The following is an 8,825-nucleotide window of genomic DNA, read 5'->3' on the forward strand; positions in this document are numbered from 1 at the left end:
TTATTCTCATGAATGCTGGAGTCATACTTATACATACAAATATGGGTGTATGGAGATACAATCATGACACCTTTGTTTCACACAACAGGAAGTAACTTAAGTATGACTCCAACATTCCTTAGGGTATTTAGAAGACCCACTTTCTCAGTATCTAAAGGCTAAAACACCCAACTTTTACCTTTGAAGCCCTTTCAAAGACTTTAAACAAACATGAATTCTTTTTCAAAAACTTTTATGTATTCAAGAACGTTTATTTTGTTCTCAACAACGTAGAACTTGGATGTCCTTTCCTCCTCTTTAATCAATGAGGCCAGGTCCACACATTTCACATAAGTTTGGAGTAAAGAGGCTGAGACAAACTGAACAAACATGAAATTATCAAAAACATATTTAGGAACTTCACTGTGTCCTCATGGATGTGGCTCCTGGGCATCCTGTTCTCCTTTGTGACCTAATCTGAACTGTGTTGAGGTAAATTTTCACATATAAAAACCTGTCTAATATTTATGTTATCCTTGAATACAGAACTTTAAGGAGTTCTTCATCCTTGGACCTTTCTTCCTCTGAAGAACATGGCTCCTGAAAGGATGCAAAAGGATGTGGTTTTCCAACATATCTGTAATGTAGTAAACAGCACTAAAACATTCGTCATACTGCTCACCTTTGTTTCACAATGCTGTCGTGACCTCCACGTGGGATGCATTTTCTCATTTTCTGTGTGCAAGGAACATGGCTCCTTAAGATGGGGGGACAGACAGATATTGGTTCATGTATGACTTGATTTCATGCACACCAAATTAATCCAGTTTACTTCCACTCACCTGTCCTTCAACATCAATCTCATCTTCTGTGTGCAAGGAATGTGGCTCCTTAAGATGGAGAACAGACAGATATTGGTTCATGTATGACTTGATTTCATGCACACAAATTAATCCAGTTTACTTCCACTCACCTGTCCTACAACATCAATCTCATCTTCTGTGTGCAAGGAATGTGGCTCCTTAAGATGGAGAACAGACAGATATTGGTTCATGTATGACTTGATTTCATGCACACAAAAATTAAACCAGTTTACTTCCGCTCACACCTGTCCTTCAACATCCATCTCATCTTCTATGTACAAGGAACGTGGCTCCCTTAAGATGGAGAACAGACAGATATTGGTTCATGTATGACTTGATTTCATGCACATAAAATTAAACCAGTTTACTTCCACTCACCGGTCCTTCAGTATCAGCCTGATCTCTGTTTCCCGTGGATCCATTGTCCTCTGATTTTTCTATCTGTGAGGAGCACAAATCCCTAAAGAGTAGATTTTGTGATTTAGAGGTCATGGACAGAAATCCTCTAAAAATAACTATACTGTCTGTACACATCACTAAACCAAGCTTAATACTCCTCGCCTTGGCTTCAATACAGGCTGTCAGACCCTCCTCAATAGATGCATTCTTCTCATTGTCCTCTGCAGAGGTGGACAGCACCTGGAGACAAATCATGGGATTTTTAATTCAAGGGACAGATAGATAGATGTTGGGTTTTACTCACATTTAAAATGCTGAGCTGGTCCTGTTATTCAACAGAATTACATTCAAAGGTTTCCAGCTGCCACACTATGAAATGTATACTAACTACTGGTTTTGCTCCTTAATGACTAGATGACTCCAGAGTTTACAGTGATATACAGCATCCTAAATAGCATGCAGTTAATCATAAAACAGAGACATGAATATGTCCGCTACTCACAGGGTAGGTAGGCTCCATTACCTCATACGGGTTTTCTTCTTCCTCACACCTGAGCTGCAATGATGAGCGCAGTATGAAAGAATATTCTGTTGGCACTAAAAGACCAAAACACAGATTGCAGATTTCTTTAGTTGAATCTTCCTCACCTGTTCTATTCTTATGGGCCAATAGATGCATGAGTTTGTCTGAGCCCATGGATTCCTCCTTAACCTTCCATGCCTTTTTCTGCAGCGGTAGTAAATGACTGGGGTGAGCGTTACAGTGATGAGCACAATCACAGCAACAATAGCTCCTGCTGTAGTTCCTGCTGTAGGTCCATGTCCATCAATAACTGTTGATGGAGATGTGATATTACATACATCAACAAAAGCGGTTTCCGCTTCGCTTTTTCCATCTGTATTTAAGTGGTGGAGTGCCTTGTGAGGATTTGCATCTGAGCCTTATATTTGTATCTAACACAGCTTCATCATCCATGTAACATACCGGCTTGTCTGGCCTCTCCATTACAACCAGAATGTCTTTTAATCTGTTCTCTAGCTGACTTTCTCACCTTACATTGGTATGTTCCAGAATCTGTAAGCTTAAGGTCAGTGATGCTTAGAGAAGCATCCTGTTCTTTAAAGGGGCATATAAATTATTATGAATGATACTTTGACTATACCGGAGTATACGTTTTTCATCTCCCTGCCTGATTGGTGGCACAATGTTCCACTCTATGTCCAAATTTTCCAAATCCTCAGAATCAAGGGTGAACTGACAGTTAAGAGACACATTTCTATCTCTAGTTCCATAATAGAGATCATTGTCAGGTGTTATTTTTAGAGAATAAGCTTGTTCTGGGGTAAGAGCGCATAATTTCATCATGGCAAAATCCATAACTCTGTGAAATATCCTGGGAGGCAGCAATGTTGATGCACAAGCATGATGACATACTTGGATTGGTGGGCCTCAGGTTGCACATCCTGGGTTTCACTGTAAAACATAAGGGTTATGGTTAGGGGCAGGACTGTATATGGGAACATACATGTTAAACATGGTGCAGGAAAACTGATCTGTTGCAACATATTAGACCTCCTCACACCAGTTTGGCTGAGAGAGTCAAAGGTATCCTCTTAGCCCCCAGACCCCATACATACACAATATAATTTTCATGTCATATGGTGTTGATTACAAGAATGTGAGATTTTTTAAAATACCCTTTCTCCTGTGATGTAAAGGAAATAATGCCTACAAATATCACAACTTTCAACAAATTTTTTTGAAAGAAATCCACAAAAAATTTTAAGCTACAACAATCACCAAAAGTCCACAAAATCCCAGGGGGAGTGGTAATAAATACACAAATATTCTAAAGCATATTCTGTAAATTATGCAATACATTTTTTATTGATTATGTCAAATGAGATCTATTTGACCCATGTTAAATATGGAGAGACAGCTTTACAGTAAGTTGGGTTCATAATTGCCACAGCTCTATAATATTTACAGTAGTGTGCTACTTAATAGCAGGACACATTGTATCAGACTTTTTACAAGTTTTAATATTTTACTGCAAAAGTGGGTCCTCAGTTATTACTATACAGACAAACTGGACAGATTCACTTGCAGAACTTTTACCTCCACCTCTGCCAATCATAGCTCAGAGATTACTAAAGTAAAACTTTATCTACAAAAGAGATCAAAGTGGGCCACAAATCCACATCTGAACAGCATTATAGCAAGAAAAAGAGTAAAAGTGTGGTGTAATTGTGCAGCGTTACAGCAATGTAACAGAAAAAGGAAATAGAAAGTGGGCTATAAACCATAAATTGACTCTTACCTGCAGAAGAGCGGAAATCTTTCAAAACCAGTGCAGATTTAGCAGAACATAATGTAGGATGATGCAGAAACTTTAAGCCAGTTCAGAAAATCCACATGACTGACACACTGGAGCAGCCAATCAGTGCAGTCATTAACTTTTCAGCCAATCAGAGCAGACCCATATCCTCCGTGTGTGAAGGACAGGAAGAGAGCAAAAGTTGAGGAGGAATCATGGGTGGAGGTGTGGCAGCAACCAGCAATCAGGTAAAATCCAAAAATACTGACATGTTGGATATCTGCAGGGCTGCCAAGTTTCAGAAAATGACAAGAGTGAGACTCGAGTGACAGGACGCGTTCGGCCGGTGACCTGTCCTCACCTCCATGCCAGCTTATGGAAGTTTTTCTGTGCCATCTGTGTTTGAATATGAATTTCTAAGATTGAATTTTTTCAGCATCAAAATCAGACTTTGAATTTTAAAACCATCAAATTTCTGGCACTGGAATTTTTTTGCCTGTGATTTTTTGTCAATGTTGAAATAAATTCAGTGTAAAAAAATCAATGTCTCAAAAAATTCAGTTTTTCAAAATTCGACATGTAAACATAAACAGAAATTCAACATAACAAAATATTAAATGTCAAAAAATTCAACTTAAAAAAATTCAGTGTCGAAAGAACGAGACTCACGTCCGGGTAACCAGTGAGAAGCAATCGATCCCTGTCTCGATTCTTCATTCACAACCTGATGACACAGACACCGGCATAAATAGCAGCATAAATAGGATTCCTCTTGTATCAACTGTCAAATCAGATGACGGATATCTGTCATTCTTGTTTGCCTAACAACAGCGGGTGAGAGTGATCAGATTCACACGCACACACAGGCACACTAGCACGCGCCCACTCTCAGCGCAACAGACACACGCATTTAGACGTACCAGTCCCTAGGAAAAAAAAAAGCCATACCATACTCAAAAGGTAGAGCGAGTTGTCCAATTCAATTCAATTCAATTCAATTTTATTTGTATAGCGCCAATTCATAACAGAAGTTATCTCAGGACACTTTTCAAATAGAGCAGGTCTAGACCGAACTCTTTAAAACATTAATTACAGAGACCCAACAGTACCACCATGAGCAAGCACTTGGCGACAAGGGCAAGGAAAAACTGCCTGTTAAAAGGCAGAAACCTAGGACAGATCCTCCGGCTCTAGGTGGGTGGTCGTCTGTCTCGACTTATAGCTTATAGTTATAAGCTATTGGTTAATAAGTTATATAGCTTAATAGTTTATAGCTGAGAAGATGATGTTTGTGGTATGTATTGTTTGTCTGCAATTTGTTTGTTTTGTTTATAACACTTGTACCACAGCAGGTGCCTTTGTTAATGAGGCACAAGTCTACATATTTGATATAATTGTGTGTATACATACAAGTGTATATGTATATATAAGAAAATGTCAATAAATATATTGTTAAAAAAGATGTGTTGGGTCTATACTGTGATGTTGGATATGACCAATATCTCATGTCTCGTCTCATCATGTCTGTATAATCCACTTGTGATAAAGGAATTAATATAGAGTTGTTGGGTTTATACTGCAATATTGGATCTGACCAATATCTCTGTATGGACCCACCAACTCTGTATTAGTCCCTTATAATTTTGTAGTCGTGCTTCTTCTGCTAAAGTGTCATCCTCCTCCTACCTAAGACTTTTTGTGAAAGTGCTTAAGGGACTTTTGCATGCAAACATTAACACACTTAACATGCTGGTAGAATTTAGGGAGTGCTACCTTTAAAGTCTGCATGATTAAAATCCCCTGCTATGATATTCACGGCATCAGGATACATGCTCTGCTTATTGGTAATGCTTGTAGACCCTGTCTGTGAATGTTCTCATTCATCCAGGTCATAGTTATCTTAAGGAAATTAAATCAAATGCAACTGGACTTGGTTATGTCTTTGAAGACGTTTCACCTCTCATCGAAGAGGCTTCATCAGTTCATGTTCCCTTGACTAGGCAAGGGAACATGAACTGACTGTAATAGACGCTCCCTTACTGTTTCCAAAGCCTCCATAGTTGGAATACAGGTGAACAAAGTCGCATCATAGAATACCACGGTTTCATCAGGATCCATTTTTAGATTTCGGACTTTCAATTTTCAATTTTATTTATTTGTATAGCGCCAATTCATAACAGAAGTTATCTCAGGACACTTTTCAAATAGAGCAGGTCTAGACCGAACTCTTTAACATTAATTACAGAGACCCAACAGTACCACCATGAGCAAGCACTTGGCGACAAGGGCAAGGAAAAACTGCCTGTTAAAAGGCAGAAACCTAGGACAGATCCTACGGCTCTAGGTGGGTGGTCGTCTGTCTCGACCAGTTGGGGTGAGAGAGAGAGAGAGAGAGAGAGAGAGAGAGAGGCAGAGAGAGAGAGAGCGAGAGACAGACAGACAGGTGCACAGCAACAACAGTATTGGCAACGGCAATCTAGCAGGACCATGGCAGGAGGCTCCACCAGGATCGACAAGAACCTGCGAGACGAGAAAGCAAAAGAACTCCGGGGAACAAGTGAAGTTAGTAACATGCATTAATGGAACATGAATGAGTGCAGAAAGAGAGAGGAAGGGAGGAGCTCAGTGCACCATGGGAAATCCCCCGATAGTCTAGGCCTATAGCAGCATAACTAAGGGATGGTTCAGGACTCACCTGATCCAGCCCTAACTATAAGCTTTATCAAAGAGGAATGTCTTAAGCCTACTCTTGAATGTGGTGAGGGTGTCTGCCTCCCGAACCACAAATGGAAGCTGGTTCCACAAGAGAGGAGCTTGGTAACTGAAGGCTCTGGCTCCTGTTCTACTTTTAGAGACTATAGGAACCACAAGTAGCCCAGCATTCAGAGAACGTAGTGTTCTAGAGGGGTAATAGGGTACTATGAGCTCTTTAAGATATGAAGGGGCCTGACCATGAAGAGCTTTATAGGGGGAGGAGGGAGGATTTTAAATTCAATTCTACATTTTACAGGGAGCCAATGCAGAGAAGCTAGTACAGGAGAGATGTGATCTCTTTTTCTAGTTCCTGTCAGTACTCGTGCTGCAGCGTTCTGAATTAATTGGAGCGTTTTAATGGACTTATTGGGGCAACCTGATAATAAAGAGTTGCAGTAATCCAGCCTTGAAGTAACAAATACATGGATTAGTTTTTCTGCATCTGTCTGTGATAGGATGTGTCTAATTTTTCTAATATTACGTAAATAAAAGAAGGCAGTCCTAGAGGTCTGCTTTATGTGGGAGTTAAATGACAAATCCTGATCAAAGATAACTCCAAGATTCCTGACAGTGGTTCTAGAGGCCAAGTTAATGCCATCTAGAGTCACTATATCTTTAGACAGTGAGTCTCTAAGGTTTTTGGGGCCAAGAACAAGAGTTTAACATCAGAAAATTGCAGGTCATCCAGGATTTTATGTCCTTAAGACATGTTTGTAATTTAGATAATTGATTAATTTCATTGGGCTTGATTGATAGATATAACTGCGTATCATCTGCATAACAGTGAAAGTTAATGGAGTGATTCCTAATAATGTTGCCTAAAGGGAGCATATATAAAGTAAATAGTATTGGTCCAAGTACAGAACCTTGTGGAACTCCATGACTAACTGTAGTATTTATTGAAGATTCATCGTTAACATGTACAGACTGCGAGCGATCTGATAAATATGACTTAAACCAGCTTAGTGCGGTTCCTTTAATGCCAATTTGATGCTCAAGTCTCTCTAAAAGAATATTATGGTCAATGGTGTGAAATGCAGCACTAAGATCTAATAATACATTACAGAGACAAGTCCATTGTCAGAAGCAGTCAGAAGGTCATTATTAACTTTAACCAGAGCTGTCTCTGTGCTATGATGAACTCTAAATCCTGACTGAAAATCCTCAAATAAACTATTGTTATGTAGAAATTCACACAACTCTTTGGCGACTACTTTCTCCAGAATCTTAGAGAGGAAGGGGAGGTTAGAAATTGGTCTATAGTTGGCTAAAACCTCTGGGTCAAGAGTGGACTTTTTAAGAAGGGGTTTAATTACAGCTACTTTAAAGGACTGTGGTACATATCCTGATAATAAAGAAAGATTAATCCAGTAAAGAAGTGCTAATTAAGGGAACAACTTCTTTAAGCAGCCTAGTTGGGATCGGGTCTAATAGATAGGTTGATGGCTTCGATGAAGAAATGATTGAAGTTAACTGATGAAGATCGATAGCAGAAAAACAGTCTAAATATATATCTAAGTTTACATTGACAGAAGTCTCTGAACTTGGAGAGTCACTGGTAACTGTTGATGGCAGTTGGTGATTAATTTTTTCTGTAATAGTAATAATTTTATTATAGAAGAAGCTCATGAAGTCATTGCTACTTAAGTTTATGGGGATATGTGGCTCAATAGAGCTGTGACTCTCTGTCAGCCTGGCTACAGTGCTAAAGAGGAACCTAGGGTTATTCTTATTTTCTTCTATTAGTGCTGAGTAATAGGCTCCTCTGGCATTACGGAGGGCCTTTCTATAAGTTTTAAGATTATCTTGCCAATTTGAGCGATATTCTGATAATTTGGAAGAGTGCCATTTCCTTTCAGATTTCCTAGCTATTTGTTTTAACTGGTGGGTTTGGTGGTTATACCAAGGTGCTAGTCTCCTATGTTTTAATAATTTCCTTTTATAGGAACGATAGAGTCTGATGTTGATCGTAGTGAGCCTGTAGCACTATCGACAAGATTATCAATTTCAGAGGGACTAAAGTCGTTATAGGATTCTGTTAAATTCAGACATGGCATTGAATTAAACAAGGAATCTCCTCCTTAAATTTAGCTACAGCACTGTCAGATAGGCATCTGCTGTAGGAAGTTTTGCCTAATGGCTTACAATAATAGTATGAATTCAAAAGTTATTAAATAATGGTCAGATAGGAAAGGATTATGTGGGAAGACTATTAAATGTTCAATATCAATGCCATATGATAAAACAAGGTCAAGAGTGTGATTAAAACAATGAGTTGGTTTATTTACACTCTGACAGAAGCCAATTGAGTCTATTAATGATATAAATGCATTACTAAGGCTGTCATTGTCAACATCCACATGAATATTAAAATCACCTACAATAATTACTTTATCTGATTTAAGGACTAAACTTGATAGAAACTCTGAAAATTCAGATATAAAATCAGAGTACGGTCCAGGAGCGCGGTACACTATAAAAAATAGAACTGGCGGCAGTGTTTTCCAGTTTG

At 38.9% G+C, this 8,825-nt stretch overlaps 1 long non-coding RNA gene across 1 annotated transcript; it reads right to left on the reverse strand.

The window, feature by feature from the left end:
* Window positions 1–704: 704 nt before the first annotated feature.
* On the reverse strand, window positions 705–1,136 carry LOC127375290 (uncharacterized). The gene is made up of 4 exons (XR_007887362.1): window positions 1,088–1,136; window positions 953–1,000; window positions 822–869; window positions 705–736 (listed from the first exon to the last, which is right to left on the reverse strand). It is a non-coding gene; the product is annotated as an uncharacterized LOC127375290 (long non-coding RNA).
* Window positions 1,137–8,825: the final 7,689 nt, after the last annotated feature.

The sequence above is a fragment of the Dicentrarchus labrax genome, unplaced genomic scaffold (genome assembly GCF_905237075.1).
Source record: "Dicentrarchus labrax unplaced genomic scaffold, dlabrax2021, whole genome shotgun sequence".
NCBI classification, from domain to species: domain Eukaryota; kingdom Metazoa; phylum Chordata; class Actinopteri; family Moronidae; genus Dicentrarchus; species Dicentrarchus labrax.